We start from the raw sequence: 18,828 nt of genomic DNA on the forward strand, positions 1-18,828 counted from the left end.
TGAGTGCAAGGAACGGCTAAGAGGAATAAAAAAATATATAATACCCCATGCATCCAAACAGTCCTTCCCTTTTTATTATGTTTAAAGTTCTGCAGAAACCGCAACTGAATAACCTTCCCAAACATCGGATTAAAAAACCTGTTTGCCATGTGCTAAGCAAAAATGGTTGTTCAATGATTTTTAACCCACAGCCTCTATGAGAAAAGTCAATTTGAAAAGTTGCTCACCTCTACAATTTTGACTGAGTTGTAAATGCTAAAAGCAACTCTCTGAATTGTTCTCTTTTCTGGGCATCGCAATTCAGAGATGAAACGTGCTAAGTTTGTCTTTTTGTTTACCTCTTTTGTGGCTTGCAGGGTATTGGGTTTCATTGTTCCCAACTCCACAAACAATGGCAAATACATGGGAATTTGACCGACTTAAAATATCTGTTATGTTAACTAGAGGAATTCACCTGCAATCTTGATGTCCTTGTTAAAAATGCTTTTAAAGAGTAAACATTAATAGATGTTCCAATGAGATTTTCTGCACTCCAGGGATTTTTCTAAAGCCATTAAAGGTAACATTTTGGTAAGACGCTCCTCTTAAAGAATTCCTTGTGCTTAAATGAGTCTGTGATCAGCCCTGAAATAATTTTTTTTTTCTTAAAATAAGCATACTTAAGTAAAACTGAGTCACTAAGACAAATTCCAGACTCTTTGGTGTGGGAAAGACATTGATATGTCTGGTAAACAACCACTTTACTCAAGCAAGTCTATACCTTGATCAGCGCAGACCCCCGAAATGGATGGCATTCAGTTCGAGATTTAAAGCCCCGCTCTACCATTTTATAGCCTGTCCTATCAGCAAATAGTTCCTTTGTAGCTAACACAAATCCCTCTCGCTGTTTTGACTCATGGCTGATCCCAAAATAATCTGACAAAGGATGACTGATCCACTATTTTCTGTAAAAATCCTTCTGATGACCCCTTCCTCAGCTTTCTGTGCACTGTTTCCATTTCCTCTTGCAAACAACTTCAAATTCTTTCATTCTTTCTGTTGTTCAAACGGGACTCACCCCAGTGACGGGGGTTCCTCCTGGCCGGAGACCTGAATGAAACAAGCGTTAAGTGTGGCACCTGGCCCAGTGCCATCAACATCCCATCCTTCCTAGAACCATGCTGCTGGTTTTGTTTTTCAATATCACCAGAGCCACAAAATTCTGAAGATCTAAAAAATGATCATACAAAGTGACAAAGTTTAACATGAAAACTGATAGGTCCTTACAGCCCGTGCCTAAGGCATCCTTGTGAACACAGGACAAAACGGACAATGTAAATCTTTCTCCACACAGGCAACCAATAAAACTCCCTCCCCAAAGGGCAAACGTCCACAGCTTTCTTCAAATTTTTTTGAGCATGAATATACCTATACGGAAAAATAAATCTTTTCAGTTAGATGTGCTCAGGAGACACCTGGGTTACTCAGAGGATTTCTGTGATTAGTCTTGGAGATGTGATTCATATGCTCAGCTGTTCTTAAAAGATGGGAAGGTACTATGCATTGAAAGAGTGTGCTGTCTGGAACGCAACCAGCCAAAGACTCTGAGCCTGTCCCCAAGGCACTCCCTGGCTGGGGAGATTGGAACTCCACATGTGAAAAGTGACTAAAGGGGAGCCTGGGTGGCTCAGTCGGTTAAGCGTCCGACTTCAGCTCAGGTCATGATCCCAGGGTTGTGGGATCGAGCCCCACATCAAGGGACCATCTGCCCTGAGCATGGATCCCGCTTAAGAATCCCTCTGTCCCTCCCCCGTTTGTATCTTCCCTCTCTCTCTCTACCTCCCTCCCTCTAAAATAAATTTTTAAAAAAAATTTTTAAAGAAATATAATGCAAGTTCTAGATTTAATTTTACATTTCCCACTATCCACATTTTTTTACAAAAGTAAAAATAAACAGGCTTACTTAGTATTATCACTTCAACACATAATTGATATAAAACAGTATTCATGAGATAACTTATTTTTACACTACATTTTTTAAATCGGGCGTGTATGTTGCATTTACAGACTATCTTAACTGGGACTCACCACGTTGCAAGCACTCAATGGCCACACGTGGCCAGTGGCTCCTGTACTGACATTTGAGCTTAGAGTTCAGAGAAGGAAAGGTGGGTGAATTATGGGTGGAAGGGTGGCATATGCCGAAGTGGATCTTGGATAAGAGGATAAACACAGCGTGAAAGGCCATTCATTGAGAAGTTATAAGGGGGAGAGGAACAAAACCACAGAGATACGTGTAGTCAGATGAACTTCCAAACAAATTGCCAAATGCAGACAGTTCGTGTTGATGCAGTAATTAGAAGATGAAGTTGGAAAAGTCGTTTGAGAATGGATCAGAAGGCTAACGCAAAAGTGTTGAACTCTAACCTTCCTGAAAGCATGGAGATTTATGAACAAGAGTGTCATGAGAAAAAGAGTGTTTTAGAAAGAGTAACCTGACATCAGAGGCATGATACGTGGGTATAACATCTTCGCCTTCAAAATAATTCTGAGTTAAGTAAATTCAGTGATCACATTTTCCAAATTAAAAAAAAAAAACAGTAAGATTTGTGTAATTTCCTATAATAGATATGAGCTCATTATTAAGTTGGCTTTCTGGTTTTTATATCTCAACCTCAGGAGCTGACCCAGAAAAATGCTTTTTGGCCAAGTAGGTTTCTATGTGCACAGGACTGAGGCCTGGAAAATGTCCAAAGGTCATGCTCCCAGTGGAAGTAAGGAATAAGAGATCAAGCAATTTGTTCAAAGCAACAGGTGAGCGGTTTTGATCAAGTCCTTCCTAAGTCTGTCCCTTATCCATGCACCAAATGGCTTGTCTGCTCCTCACCAAACTAGAAGTTCTTACAGGATAAAGGCTTTGTCTTTTTTTTTTTTTTTAATGCTTATTTATTTTTTGAGAGAGCGAGAGACAGAGAGACAGAGCCCGAACAGGGAAGGGAAAGAGAGAGAGGGAGACACAGAATCCGAAGCAGGCTCCAGACTCCAAGCCGTCAGCACAGAGCCCAACGTGGGGCTCGAACTCACAAACCATGAGATCATGACCTGAGCCGAAGTCGGACACTTAATCGACTGAGCCACCCAGGCGCCCCAAGGCTTTGTCTTTTTCTCTTTGACTCTCCAATGCCCAGCACATTGCCCGACACAAAGTATTGACTCTGAAACTTCACTGACAATTTGACTAGGATCAGAGAACCAAGTTCTCCAGCTTCTCCAGCAATCCAGGCACATAGCGATCACAGGCTTAACTAGACCCATGCGCTTCAAGAAGATGTGACGTGACCCTCTACTTCCTTTGTAAATTCAGATTTTTCCCACAGACATAAAGAATATTTCTCTAAGAAAGGTGCAAAACCTCCAACAGACATGCACAGGAGACAACCCCTCCTCGTGTCACGGGAAACGAGGGGTTATTTTCCAAACATTTCTAAGAAACGGATTTCTTTCTAGAAATGGCACATAGATTGCCGGAGTTCTGTACCTTGGCAACATAAACGCAATGAGTATGAGGGTGGGATACTGTATATTATCATTCGTTAAAAACAGACACTTCAGGGGCGCCTGGGTGGCGCAGTCGGTTAAGCGTCTGACTTCAGCCAGGTCACGATCTCGCGGTCCGTGAGTTCGAGCCCCGCATCAGGCTCTGGGCTGATGGCTCAGAGCCTGGAGCCTGCTTCCGATTCTGTGTCTCCCTCTCTCTCTCTGCCCCTCCCCCGTTCATGCTCTGTCTCTCTCTGTCCCCCAAAAAATAAATAAACGTTGAAAAACAAAATTAAAAAAACAGACACTTCACTAAATCTGTTAACTCAGAATGACATGTTCTAGGCTCTAGGTTCAGTTGTCAATGTGCAAAATCGTTGATTTCCTTGTCACTTACCGTATTCTGTCTCTCCTTTCTGAGAGATCCATAGCCATTATTCTTACTGGACATCAAGAGAAAAAGCCCCTTTCCCTACCCCTCATGGTCTCCCCGGACCCCAGCTGTCAACATAACTAAGAGAATCATATTCCACTTCACCAACACACAGATTTCAGTTTTAAATGTTACTTCTGCATTTCTACACTGTGAAAAAAATGACATTATATCCATAAAACATGTGTTTGGAGCAAACAAAACATCCACAGCCCTCTCAAAGTTTGCATCATCGGCTTAGCTCTTTTCCACCTGAAACAGATTCATAATCATTATCTTCCTCTCTTAACACAAGAAATAGAGCTCATGTTGAATCTTTGTTGCAAGGGAAGTTGTATGGATTCTTGCCTTTTGACAAAGCATTAGGACTTTAGCTGGTGTTCTTTTTTTATGTATGTATGTATGTACTGAATATTGCAGAGTTCATTTAAATAGCATTATATTTTTATTACCATACCAAGATTATTGTTTGTGAGAAGCTCAGCACTGAGGTCTCAGAGTGGGAAGGTGGGCAGCAATGCGGAGGCTGGCATGAGGAGACCCCCATGAGAGGCATGGCCTTCAGGCATTTACAGACTCTCGGCTCTAAACGCTCAGAAACCTATTTGTGAAGTGTGCATTTCTCGAGGTCAGTTCCTGAGATCGATGTATAAAATCAGAAAGCCAGTTTAATAATTTACAATGCAGCTGTCACAAGGCCTATTACGCCTCCCTGAGCATAATCAGACATTCTCTGTCTAGGCCCAGGGAAGATAATTACAATCGAAAGATTGCTTAGCAAGCAGGGGGTCAGAACAAGGGAAGCTGGTGGCAAAATTTAACGTTAAGGGCATCAGACTAAAATTTACCAATGCATCTATTTCTAACATGGGCTCGAATACTGGAAGTCTGCTGGCCGTGAGACCAACTCTCCTTTCTGCCCTCAGTGGGGCTTGGATGGCCCCTGTCTCCATTTGACTCTGTGTCTTACCATTTTCCATCATCAGTACCCCCACCTCCCAACAGATACATTCCGACTTTGTAGAAGTTAAGATACTTAGGCAGTTCACTGTCGAGTCTTCCTGATTTGGCTGTCTTGTGACGAAAGCAGTCTATCTCTGCTCTCATCGAATATTTCTGAGTTCATGAAGGGTGGGAGTGGGGAGGGTACTTTGCTGGCTTCCCTACAACATTGAGATTAAAGCATATCCCCAATAGAAAAGCTCCTATGTCTGTTTTTACATTATGAGAACCTAGGTATTCGATTCTATTAGTCTTGCTAAAAGAAGTAACATTGTTTCCATTTCATGTAATGATCTATCTATATCTGATTCTGTCTACCTCTACATATCTATATATCTATCTATATCTATATCTATATCTATATCTATATCTATATCTATATCTATATCTATATCTATATCTATATATAAAGCGAGAGAGAGAGAGAAAGGGAGAGAGGTTGGGCAAAATGTATAGTATATGTCTACAAACTCTTATTTGAGGCTCTGTGGGGCCAGACGTGCTTTGGAACTGTTGAGAACTTTTGAGTTTTAGGAAGGTAATATGCATACACCGCATATTATAAGACCCTAAGCAGGGTCCAGGTCAGATTTCTATAATCAAACATTAACATCTCTGCAGTGAAATATTTGATTATTCATACTAAGTGGATAAATGACTATAAATAGCCTCTCGCTAGTTCAGGTCAGGTTTTGCTGCCAAATGAATCCAAGTCAGGTCACATCTACTCTCAAATGAGTTATGGAAAAACTCTCTCTTCAGCTTTCCGGATTAGGGAATGGAGAATAAGAAACTGTGGACCCGTAATATGGAATGTTCCTTTGTGGTATGCCATCGGTCTTTTAGGGAAGGCAATGAAACATATGTAAACCTACTAAATATGTTGAATCAATTCATTTATGAGCAATATTCAATAAATACTTGTTTTCCTATTTTTTTAATGTTTTTATTTATTTTTGATAGAGAGAGAGAGAGCACAAGCAGGGGAGGGAGAGAGAGACAGGGACACACAGAATCTGAAGCAGGCTCCAGGTTCTGAGCTGTCAGCCCAGAGCTCCATGCGTGGCTCGAACCCACAAACTGCAAGATCATGACAAAGTCGGATTCCTAAGTAACTGAGCCACCCAGGCGCCCCTAAATAGTTGTAAAAGGGGGAATAAACACAGTTACTGAGACAGTGGCAAGTGCAGGGAGATTTTAAAATAACTCAAGCTGCATCCTATTAGCAGACATTAACAATGGCCAAAGGCATGATGGTGATTGGTGGGCAATGTCTTAGAACAAGCAGCAAATTTTTGGAAAACCATAACGACGTATCATATAGCCAGCCTTCCGCTTGTCTGCTTATCTACATGTCTACATCTACATGCCAAGAAAGTATCCTTGATTAACACATGGGTCATTCCAAGGAATCTCATGATTGGAATAGACCTTTAAAATCACTATCATCCAACCACCTCTTAGAGCAAAGAATCTTCTGATCCTTGAGTCACCAGTGCCTTTGAAATTACAAAAGAAAAAAAGAAACAAAATGTTAAGATCTTCGCTGAGAAAGATGCAAATACATAAAAAGTGAAAAGAGTCACATTGTCAAGGGGTCTTGTGACCTCTGGTTACAAATTCCTGCCTTAGATGTTTACCATATTTGCCAACAAAGCTAATTCTTTATCACTTCACAGCAATCTTAGAACCCTGGAGGGCTTCTAAATTAAGTTGCCTCATAAATTGACTGTGGTTATATGTTTCAGTGGCTTCTGTGACATTCATCTCGACTTATGATTTTCTATGCAATATTTATAAGATACAATCTTTTGAACCCATTGTGACCTTTTGTCTTTATCTTTTTAAAATTTTTTTATAACATTTATTTATTTTTGAGAGAGAGAGAGAGAGAGAGAGAGTGCGAGTGAGGGAGGGGCAGAGAGAGAGGGAGACACAGAATCCAAAGAAGGTCCCAGACCCTGAGCTGTCAGCCCAGAGCCCGATGCAGGGCCAACCTCACGAACCGGGGGATCATGACCTGAATCAAAGCCGGATGCTTAACCAACTGAGCCACCCAGGCGCCCCACCCTTTGCCTTTATCTTAAAGGTGGAGAAGAGGAAACAGGATGATATTTTTAGCTTTCCTTCGTGTCCTTTTACATCCCATATCACGCCTAACTCAGAAGGGAGATGAACAGAAAAAGAGGTCCTGTACGGAAAGGACGTAAAATTTTCGACTAGTAAATATCTCAAGCGTCAGCTTTCAACTGGACACTAACTGGGAAAGGAAATGATGAAGTAAATTTTCTAAGTGCTGAGCCGTCACTGGAGAAAAGATTTGTATCAGTCTCTGGCATTAAATCATGATTCAGATTTGTCGGTATCAGGCACGCCATGTCTTCTTTTTGATGTTTTTCGGAGTCCGACAGGAGAGGATTCTGGATGTGCTCCAGTATGCACTTGCCTCCGCACACTTATCTAGACGGTTCTTGAAGAGCATCCTTTTCAATCTAAGCGTCTCAAAGAGATTCGCTCACCAGCTCCAGCGCCTTGGCACACAGCTGCAGAAGGATGTACACGAACTCAGTTCGCGATCACACTGCAAAGACTGGCTCCCATTTGCACGAGAAGTTAAGAAAGCAATGGTTCCCGCCAGGTGTGGACCGAAAAACTTCCCCGCAGCCTCTTTCCATTTAGTCTGGCGAAATTAAATATGAACTGTCCTAAGGGCAACCCGGATCCTAGCTGAAATCTCACTGTGTTGCTAGGCTTCACCCAACAGCTCGACGCACTGTCTTCATGAACACACGGGGAAAAGACCACGTAGGTCAACAAAGGCACCACCAAGTCAGGTGACTGGTTCCTCGCCCTTTCTGCACCTGCTCTCCTTACCCGGCTCAGCCCTGAGCCTGGGGAAAGTGACGGAGAGCTCTCCTTGGGTCACTGTTACCTTTAGGACCGCTTCTCTTTTCCTAGTAGGAGAAAAACTCTCAATCCTACTGATTAATGTAATTGGCTTGTTCCTTTGCTGCTCTCCAGTGTCAAAAATCTACCATGACCATTAAAAAACACAAAATATGATAGGAGCTTGAAAACATGATGCCAAGGGGAAAAACCAGACACAAAAGTCACATAGTGCATGATTCTATTTAGAGGCAATATCCAGAATAGGTAAACCCACAGAAACAGAATAGAGGCTCATAGTTGCCAGAGGCTGGGAGGAGGGGGGAATGGAGAATGACCAGCCTTAATAGGTATGGGGTTTCCCTTTGGAGTGATGAAATTATCCTAAACCTAGGGATTAGTGACGGTTGCACAACCTTTTTATTATTTTATTTTATTTTACTTTATTTTATTTTATGTTATTTTTGTTTTATGTTATGTTGTGTTCTTTATTTTATTTTATTTCTCTCAGCGATGTTTTGTAAATTTTTTCAGTAACCTTTACACCCAATGTGGGGCCCAAACCCTGACCCTGAGATCAAGAGTCACATGCTCTACCAACGGACTCAGCCAGGCACCCCTGCACAACCTTTTAAACGTATTAAATGCCACTGAATCGTGCACCTCACAATGGTTACAATGGGGACATTTTAGGCTATGTGTCTTTTGCCACAATAAAAAGAAAATCCAACAGGGTCCTTTTCTACTAGGCTTGCAATTTACTTAGACAGACAAAACCACGTAAAACAAAAATTGGGGGAAATATTCCAACACAAGAGAAAGAGAAGGGGAGAAATTCTATTCTAGCTTTAAAAATAGTTAAATGGATTTTCATCGAAGTTGATAGCAAGCAAGGAAGAATCCTAATCTTCGTGAGCCAATGTGATTCCCTCATTTCACAGATCAGGAAACTGAAGCTTCCATAGTAACCTGGTCCTGGAAAGCGGACTTCCAGATTTGAATCTTGTTCGGCAGATTTATTGGCTGTGTGACTCAAGCACGGTCACTTAGTGTCTCTGAACCTCGGTTTCCACATCAACAAAATGGGACGGAAAGTACTCAGCACTGCACTCCCCTGAGAGTCACCAGTTCATTTGTCGACGCAGCAAAATCAAATTTATTAGAACTTTCTGCGGTTAAGGGAAAGCAACATCTTGACAAAGTCTTAGCAGTGGCTCAAAAGGGGAAGGCAAAATAGATGTTTAGAGGATTTCAGGATCTGGTCGCAGTGATTTACAGCAGGTCTTTGAAGGTGGGGCTGACTGACAGGGGCCGAGTATAATGTATAATGTGTACATATATGTATATGTATGTGTATAATGCAGTATAATGCGGGCAGCCGGTGGGCATAGCAGGGCTAGGGGTTCGAGGCAAGTCTTGACGAGCAAATTATTGTCTGAATAGCAAGCTGTTTGCCGGGTACCTCTGGTAAACTGATCTTCAGGATTCCCTGGAGCCAAATGTACAGTTATTTACTGGTTTACAGTCTTATCATTCCTGAGGGAAGGGTCCCCAGACCAAACCGCTAAGTCACGTTGACATGGCTGTTCTCAGTTCCAGGTTCTTCGACTTCTGTCGTGTCTGATGTAGGGGTTCATAGTTCCTGTCAAGTACAAGCCCACCCAGAGCCTGCACCCAGTACCTTCGTTATTTTCTCCCAGTCTCTCCACCAGTCCCACTAAAAATTCGCTTCTATAGGTGCCTGGGTGGCTCAGTCGGTGGGGCCTCCGACTTTGGCTCAGGTCACGATCTCGCAGTCTGTGAGTTCGAGCCCCACATCGGGCGCTGTGCTGACCGCTCAGAGCCTGGAGCTGCTTTGGATTCGGTGTCTCCCTCTCTCTCTGCCCATCCCCCACTAGCGCTCACTCGCTCTCTCTCTCTCTCTCTCTCTCTCAAATAAAAACATTAAAAAAATACCACACACACACACAAAAAAAAAAACTCATTTCTAGATAGTGACTCTCAGCCAGAACTAGAACCAAGTCTTCTGCCTGGCATTCCGGAACCCTTCCCACCAGCCACGGCTGGATTGGGTTCCACTTGTTCCGGCACAAATTAATCCCGCCACAGCAAAACATCCCAAGTCTTTTCACCACTTGGAACGGAGCAGCAGAGCAGAGTGGCAACAGACCTAGGTCCTAGGCTTCCTGTCACTTGATCCGTGACCCTGGGCTGGTCATTTACCTCTTCAAGCCTCATTTCCTCATCTGTTAACTGAGGGTGACGTTGCTTGGCACTCAATACGATTCAGCCAGTTTTTAAAATGAAGTACATAAATTCACAGTCCCAAATTCTGATTCAGTTTCTTTTCTAATTTGAACAAAGACGACGTTCCTTCGTTTTGTTTTCACTTACCCCTTATCTTCTGGGAGGACCTGGGAGTGGCTCGCAGGAGGCTGAGAGAGCCTTTCCTGTGGAACCCTGAACCTGACCTGCTCAGGGGGAGAACATGGAGTACCACGGGACAGGCTGGTCACGAGGAACCCACCAACCGATTTTCAGGCTACAAGACAGATCCTCAGATTTTCGGGCAGCCCAAAGTTCAGTTTGATATCGGAACTTGATCAAGCCTAAATCCCCTTTCTTCCTATTTGATTCCTCCCCTCTCCTAAGGCAACTTCCATTACCTCTCCAGGGCAGAGCTGTTGACATTTTTAGCTGCTCCATTTCAACCTGATTTATTGCCTAGAGGTCAAGTACAACCGTTTTTGTTTCGGTATTTATTTATATAAACCGGCAGTTTGTCTGACCTGTAGAATTACCCACATCCATATGGCAGATTAAATCCATGACACAAGAGTATTGTGACTAATTCCTATTCTGGGCACTTCCAATGGAGGCATCAGAAAAAAAGGCCTCTGAACTAGGGATAGGGCCCGGCATGGGTTCCAGCGCCCTCTGCCCCTAGTCGGTTTGGGGGAGTGATTTCACGTCTCTTAACCACAATATTGAATTTGTGAAAAGACTACTGGTTCAACAAGGTAACAGCAAAGATCTTTTTCTAGCTCTGACTAATTGCAACCACCCTACATTTAACCATGGATGTGTGCCTGAAAGTTCAGATTCTCCTTGAAGAGAAACTCAATAATTTTTAAGCGGTTTTAAAAGAGGGCTAAGTTAATTGATTTATAAATACACACACACACACACACACACACACACACACACACACATACACACACACACACACACACACACACACACACATATATATATATATATATATATATATGGTTGTTTTGGTTTTTTGTTTTGTTTTTTTTTTTTTAATCCAGAAACATGTATTGCGCTCCAACTAGAAGCCAGGTACTACCTTAGGTAATGGAAACACACAGTTGCCAATCCTGGCCCCTGGTGGAAGAAGTGAACAATGTCAGTCTCCAACTGAATTATGCAGGGTTTACCATGAGACCCCCAAAGAGGGAATTGATCCCCAAATGGGCGGGGGCAAAGATAGCATCACCACAAGGCTTCAAGTAAGCTGGAACTTGGCTGATGAGTGATTGTTGCCAAGATGGAAAGGGCATTCCAAGCAGAGGATAGAACTTTCCAAAGGCACAGAGGCAAGGAAGAAGAGGCCGGATTCTGAAGACAGCGAGAACGTTTCGATGGCTGGAGCATCTGGCCGCGGCGGCTAGCACGGTGGGAAAGGATAAACGGTAAACAGGCACAGGCTAGATTGGGAAGGAGTTTATACATCTTACCAAGAATTCTAGACTTCATTCAGAAGGGCAGAGACAGTCATCGAAGGCTTCAAGTAAAAGAACAACCAACTCAGATTTGAGTTCTCCTGCTTGCACTCCATCAGAATACGGAGGATGGACAAGTGGAGAAAGAACTGGAGAAAGGGACATGAGTTCAGTGAGACACAATAATGAGACAAGGCCATAAATGGCAGAAAGGAAGATGAGACTGTTTGCAGGTTTCCTGGGCGGAAAGTTCAAGTAAACAGAGCTAGGCATGTGCTTTGAGGTTCTTGAGTTTGATGCGAACACCCAGGGAGAGATACCCACCAAGCAGCCAAGGAAATAGATTTGTGGCTCAGGATAGGGCTAGATACAGAGATTGGAGGGATTGTTGGCCCACCGCGAAGGAGAACTTAAAAGTGAAAACACCGTGCTGGCACCAACAAAAAGACAACAAAAAAGGACACCCGAGTGGCTCCGTCGATTGAGCGTTTGACTCTGGCTCAGGTCATGATCTCAAGGTTCATGGATTTGAGCCCCACATCAGGCTCTGTGCTGACAGCTCCGACAGAGCCTGGAGCCTGCTTCGGATTCTGTGTCTCCCTCTCTCTCTGCCCCTCCCCTGCTCACGCTCTGTCTCCCTCTCTCAAAAATAAGATAAACATTAAAAAAAATTTTTTTAAACACAACAAAACAAGTAAGAGAATCGTGATGGGGAGGGGGCAAATGTTGGGGAAGGAAACAGTCAATCTACAGTCTCCTTAGACTATTTTGCAAAATGATATTTCTTATATCTTCACAGGTAAACGTTTCTTCTTTGTAACTAATTCAGATATTGTATGATAACAGGTAGAAAAATATGGGTCCCAAGATTATTAAATATAATGCATGTATGTGTGTATGTGCACATATATGTGCATGTGTGTATATATATATCCTTTCTATATTTGGGAATATATGTATATATCTCCTTTCTCATTCTAGGAAAAGATGATGCATCAGCTTCAAGCCAGGTGAGTTGCCCAAGAAGAGTTAGGAAAGTGTTATATTCTCTTCTTTACAGTCTTAGTTTGTTGTCCAACTCATGCAGGACTTTCCCCTACATCACTGAAAGAATGTGTTTGGCACCAAGGACTTGGTATCAGGCAGACGACATATTTCTTACTTTGGAAGTGCCACTGGTAGAATAGAGAGCCTGAGAACCAGAACTGCAGCCCGAAATAGCAGGGTAAATTCACCCACTTCCAAGAAGGTCACTCAGTTTCAGAACAGGGTGCAGGCAGATTGAAGCAGATTCTTGGCTCTGTCATGCCGCGTCTGTCTGTTGCATAACTTACGGTTCTTAGTTCCCTTGACCGAGAGCACTGGTGTCGACCGGGCATTTTCTGTTCCTCTCTGTTATACTGTTTTCTAGCTGTGTCAAAAATAAATCACTATTATCAGGTGACCTTCCCTAATAAGTCAGTCTCCCTTCTGTTTTTAACAGCTACCTGTTGAGAATCCTATTTTTTTTTTATATTTATTTACTTTTCAGAGAGAGAGAGAGAGAGAGAGAGATTGAGCAGAGGAAGGGCAGAGAGAGAGAGAGAGAGGGAGACACAGAATCCAAAGCAGGCTCCAGGCTCTGAGCTGTCAGCACAGAGCCTGATGTGGGGCTCGAACCCATGAACCATGAGATCATGACCTGAGCAGAAGTCGGACAATTAACCGACTGAGCCACCCAGACGCCCCGAGAATCCTATTTTTTTAATGAACAATTGTAACCCAAGAGCTGTTATCTGTCAGGTTTTAAATGTTTGTTAAAAATAGGAGTCCCAGACAAGTAGTCATTAGACAGCAGAAAACCATAAACAATCAGAGAAGCAAGTGACAGCAGATGTTAATTACATCTGAATTCATTACTACATCTGAGCTTGAGCAAGAGCCACAGTCAGTGGCAAATCTTAAGGAAACCGAGGGGGTTCTGCCCTTAACAGAAGCACTTCTGACCCCGAGGAAACTACAGCACATTAATAACCATAGCTATTCTCCTCATTTTTTGGACCTGTCCTAGAGTAAGAAACCGGAAAAATAGGAGAATACTTCAGGAATGATGCATAAATTCAGGAGAATGCTTTTAAAAATTCACAGTCTTGCTTTAGTGTTTCTTATTTTATTTAGCACTATGGCTAAATGCACTCACAGACTATGTCAGTCGATCTGAGCGAACCCCGTGAGACGAGTACTATCACATTTCACTGATGAGGAAACTGAGGCTTAGAGAGGTCAAAAACCTTCCCCCAAGTTGGACACTGGCTCTACGGGGCTTTAGAAACCCTGGCACCCTCCTTCAGAGTTCCCCGACTTGCCCACTCCCATGCAATGCTCCAGACAGTCCCCGACCCAGGACACCAAGTGCCCTTTGAATGTAAACAAAAGTGGAGGGATCACCTCCCCATCCCCCTGCCAGGCTCTCTGATTCTTCTTTGTCAGGTGGATGGTGACAGCTTGGGTCTTCCTGAAGAGAGGCACTCTCCAAATCACCCTGGAGTGGGGGAGGGAAGGTTGCAATTTATTAGATGGCCGCATTCTCCCCACCTCAACCCTGGACCGCGATGCCATCGGTAATTGTAGCTGCTCCGCGTGTCCAGAGGTGCAACAGCCAAGGATACACCTGCATTTGTCGATTGAAGATCACAGTTTTAACACCAGGAGCGACTTCTGCTTCACCCAGAAAGACGTTTTTCTTTTCTCGTGCATGAAGAAATATGTGTTTTTCTTTCTGGTCCGTACCCTACGTAACTCATTTCCGTGCTCTTACCCCCGCAGTGTTTTTCCACAATTTCCCCTGATTTAGGGAAATTCAAACTTCCACATCCCCAGAACCGTAAGATATAGACTGGTTAATGCAGGTGAGCCGAGGAGTTTTCAATAGCAGCCGTAGGTCCTTTGGATCACTTGTTATTAACAACTGCCTGGGGGGAGGGGGTTGGAGTCCCGGCTAATTGACAATCACCCAGATATGAATATAATAACATCCCCGAAAGGCTAATTGTTACATGCTTATTAGAGCCTACCCATACGCCTGTGCTGAAAACTGAAGCACAAAAAACATTTCCAAAGAACTTAGTCTGATTGCCCTCAAAAGGATAATTAGCAGACAATATGACATTACACGTAATCAAGTGTTAAAATGTGCAGAATGTAATTCACTTGATCAAAGGCTGTTGTATAACCATGTTTTAGAAACACACTTACAACATATAGCGAGCTACTATTTTCTTGGTTAAAAAATCAAATAAAAAGTCCGTCATTTTTTATGGAAAGCTATGACATTGGGCGAAAGACGTCAGGAGTTTCCTTCTGGCATTTACATCCTCCTCTTGTTTTAAACTCATTGTAACATCTTTGAAGTATTTACTGAGCGATGCCGGCCACAAATAGTCCTTTGCGTTGCAAATAAAAATTGTTATCTCATTACCTACTTTGCTCCTCCGAAGTTATTTCGAAAACGCGTTTTCTATTATGATGGTATTCCTAGGATTTTACTCTTGCAATCCAGATAACGATAGCTCCTTCCCTTCCTTCCCCCGAAATACGTCTGCTGGGAGCCCTGATGCCACAGGAAGGATTCTCAAGATCTCCTAGAGAAAATACTTCATGAACTTTACAGCCAACATCAGACTTTGAAGAAGAGAAGACAAGTACAGCTGGCCGTACAGAGGCCTTCTAAATTCCTTTTCCAGCCTGTAGTGCTGCAGATAAGTTTTTCCATGAAGCAGTCCAACCCCTGTTGCCGCAAGACCTGTTTTTTTTTTTTTTTTTTTTTTAAACAAGTCAGTAAACTAACTGGAACTTTCTGTCAAGTCTGGTGACTCTGTATAAATGGGTGCAAATTTAACTTGACACGTTAATTTCTTTCTAGAAAACAATTTATAGTCATAGAATCATGGAATCCCAGAGTTGCAAGGACCTTCGCAGTCATCCAGCCCAAACACCAATCTCGCGCTTGAGTTGTTCATTCCGAAAGAAGTCTGTTTTGCAGAGCCACTGAGCTGAGGTCCAGAATCAGATATTTCCAGTGAGCCTGTCCCTTCAGGGCAGATCAGTTCGACATCACCTCAGGGGTGGTTATTCCTGCTGGGGAGTGTGGAGAGATTCTGAGTGCTAGGTTCGGTAGTTGGTGAGGAGAAAAGATTTTACTTCTAATCCTATGTATAAAGAAAGATGTGGTATTACTATTCCCATCTCCCATATGAGAAGACTGAGACCCAGAGCCTGAGTGTAGCGAGCTCCAATCTAGGCATCGGGATCCAACACCTACATTCCTTCTACACTGGTTCTGCCATGTCACCCTACTGGAATATTTGGGGAAACCCAAGAAAAAGTACAGGAAACGGGGCGCCTGTGTGGCTCAGTCGGTTATGCGTCTGACTTCAGCTCAGGTCATGCCTGCACCGCTCATGAGTTCAAGCCCCGTGTCGGGCTCTGTGCGGACAGCTCAGAGCCCGGGGCCTGCTTTGGATTCTGTGTCTCCTTCCTCTCTGCCCCTCCCCCACTTGCGCTCTGTTTCTCTCTCTCTCGAAAATAAATAAACATTAAAATCTGAATTGTCAATTTCAAAAGAGAACACTTTAAAAACAAAGAAAAGAAAAAATATGGGGGGAAAAAATTTAAAAGAGAGTAAGACGGGGGCGCCTGCTTGGCTCAGTTGGTTAAGTGTCCTACATGAACTCAGGTCATGATCTCATAGCTCCTGGATTCAAGCCCCAGGTGGGGTCCTGTGCTGTTAGCTGCAGAGACCTCTTAGGATCCTGTGTCTCCCTCTCTCTCTCTCTCTCTCTCTCTCTCTGCCCACCCCCCTCCCTTGCATTGTCTCTCTCTCTCAAATAAATAAAACATTTAAATAAAAAGGGATTAAGATGACTTGTTAACAGGGTGAAGTAGAAACTAATTTATTTGTGGGCACCTAATAGCCCCAGGTATCTGTTTCTTTGTGTTTCTATTTTTCTTTTCTCTATTAAAAAAAAAAAAAAAAGTCTACACTTCTGAAAATTCTCAGCCTGTTTGTCATTTTATTATACATCTCCCCGAAATATGCAAAGATTTGAACAATTCCCCTGCCAGCCAGCCACCCATACAATAGGATGAGTATTTTCAAATCGCAGGGCTGGAAAACGGACCAGACGAGAATAAACACGTGAACCGGCAGAGGCACAACAGGACAAAAGGCTAAAAAAAATCCAAGGCAGTGGCGGAGAGAGTCAGGCACACACTCGACGATGGAGACGCTGATCGGGTAGAGTAGGACACCCGGGTGTCTAATAACCGCTTGGGGTAACATCTTGCCGGAAAGGAAGCTCTCACCTGTGCAGCGACCTAAAGAACAGAAAGAATTCTGGCTTGGCCACAGACAGGAGCAGGAGAGAGGCATCTGATGACAGAATCTAGGCCTGATTAGCCCATTCAACTGAATCGAGATGAATTGACTAAATGGGGTAGAGCCTTCCTTGTAATTACCTCTCTGTGTTTAGTCTGTATGCCCCAATCTCATGTAGCAGTGCAGAAAACTATTTTTTTTATTATTGTGAACTGTAATGTTGACTCTGCAGAAAATACAGGGAGGGATTCCAGACGGGGAAAAGCGAGCACCCAGCAATGAAAGGGAAAATCCAGCCCACGGGGGGCGGGGGGGAGGTGGGGGGCAACTACACGTTTGCAACAGGTGCACCAGGAGGTTTGTGCTTGGGGTAGTCTGACTCACTCTTACCCAAGAATTCAACAGAAGGACCCTGCACAAAGGGTCAGCTTTGATTTTCTATCGTCTGACTTCCTATTTGTTTCGCTCTGATAACAGGGGCTTCATTCCTGGTTGGCACATCCATAATTGACTTCGGCTGAGCTCAACGGGGTTTTCCTTTCTCTTAAAATTTTACATTTTATTAAACGGGAAGGTAAAGAGAATGGAAAAGTAAAGATTATTAGGATAGGGTATCCATAGACCACTACCCACTAGAATTGAGTAATATTAACATCTGGACATCAAAATCTTTTAAAAATAAAGCAGAAGGTCCTTGGTTTCCTGCCCTGTACCACTCTCTGTTCCTCTTCCCCAGAGGTGACCTCTGTCATGACTTTGACGAGGCGTCTCCTCCCAAGCTTTTATACCTGTACCCTATATAAACACACAGAGCACCACATATTGTCTTGTTACTTTTAAAATGTTATAGGCATTATACTGTAGGTATTGTTCTACAATATGCTAGTTTGTAGGCATTATTCTACAATTTCCCAGCCAATATGTTTTGAGATCTGGCATTCCACTTCTTACAGAGTCTCTGTGACCATTCCCGCAGGGAAAATGTTCCTGTTAGATAATGAAAGATCAAAGTGATGATATTTATGCACAAGAGAAAGACATTAAAGACTTTTAAAAAAGCACTCAACTACACCTCCAAGGGTATCATGAGGCTCTCTGATCTATTAAATTAAAAAGCATAACATTTTAATGAATTGCAATGAACACTAAGCAGACAAAATACTTTTGTTTTTATTTCACGGAGCTATTTTACTCAAATGAAAGTGCTTTGAAGATGAAAGCACATTTTTTTCCCTCCCAGAATTAAATGATTTCATCCCTCACCCCACAAAGTTTAGTAAAGCAGAAAAAGTAAATACTGATGTTGTTCCCTTTTCATGGAGTTTCCACTTTTACTTATGTTACAGCTGGCTTCCCTTTTCTGTCCTCACGTCTTGTCACAGTTTGTAACCTCCCTGTGCTGAGAGACAGTCCTTTTCCATCCCTTAAGTTATGCCAAGTAGTGGTCTGGGGGAGGCCTCATTAACCTTATTTTTTGTGTGCGGGTTTTCTTTCACTATTTCATTGCAAGGCGATATTTTTTAAAAGACCTCATGCTGCTGAATGGAAGTTGAAATAGAGCACAACAACTTTTTTGGAGTCAGAAGGTCTGCGATGTAAATACCCAAGTTTGTTTTTAAAAGGTTTTCATAATCCGTTGCATAAATATACATATTTACATAATTTCCAAAACATGCACTTTGAAGCCGCAATCCTTTCTGCGTTATCTATCAGCAACTAGTAAACGTGGGATCTGCAAGCTTGAATTCCAACATGTCACTTTGTCATTTTCAAATTCTGTGAGGGCTGGAACTCAGAGGGCGGACTTAGCCCATCTGGCTTCAAGAAACGGCATGTAATCTCCTTTGGAAGGAAGAAGATTCGAGAGTTTTGATAAACTCGGTCTCTGTGGAATTACACCAGAGGGG

The sequence above is a fragment of the Puma concolor genome, chromosome D2 (genome assembly GCF_028749965.1).
Source record: "Puma concolor isolate L17-30 chromosome D2, mPumCon1.1.hap2, whole genome shotgun sequence".
NCBI classification, from domain to species: domain Eukaryota; kingdom Metazoa; phylum Chordata; class Mammalia; order Carnivora; family Felidae; genus Puma; species Puma concolor.